Consider the following 564-nt stretch of genomic DNA (forward strand, 5'->3'; position numbering starts at 1 on the left):
ATTATTTATGGGAATAGCTTTGCTAAACTTAGTTAAATTATCCTGGAAAGTTAAAATATATCTGTTTCCACGAGTCGTCACTGTTAGCGGTCCTACTATGTCCAGGGCGCATTTTTCAAATGGTGATGTAGGCGTGTCTGTAATTACTAACGGCATTTTTGTCTTCCTACTTAACTTTTTCTTTTGACAATACTGACATTTGCTTATATATTCTTCAACGTCTCGAGTGATACCTTTCCAGTTGTGTAGTAATCGGATACGGTTCAACGTTCGCGCGACCCCCTGATGCCCTCCTAATGGAGCGTCATGATACTCGTACAGTATGCGGCGTTTTTCCTCCGCCGTATATTCTGTAATCGTCATCTCCTTTTTCTCTTCTTCTTCTTCCTGTCCTTCTTCCTCCTTATCCATGAGATTGACGTGAGGGCCGTCCGTGACCGGATTCCTGCTCAATGCATCGGCGTTCGTGTTATTTTTCCCGGTTTTGTGTACGATTTTATAATCGTACTCTTCCAATTTCAGTCTCCAACGTATTAGTCTAGAGCCTGGATCATTTACATTAAA

The sequence above is a fragment of the Trachymyrmex cornetzi genome, unplaced genomic scaffold (assembly GCF_001594075.2).
Source record: "Trachymyrmex cornetzi isolate Tcor2-1 unplaced genomic scaffold, Tcor1.1 scaffold70, whole genome shotgun sequence".
NCBI lineage: Eukaryota > Metazoa > Arthropoda > Insecta > Hymenoptera > Formicidae > Trachymyrmex > Trachymyrmex cornetzi.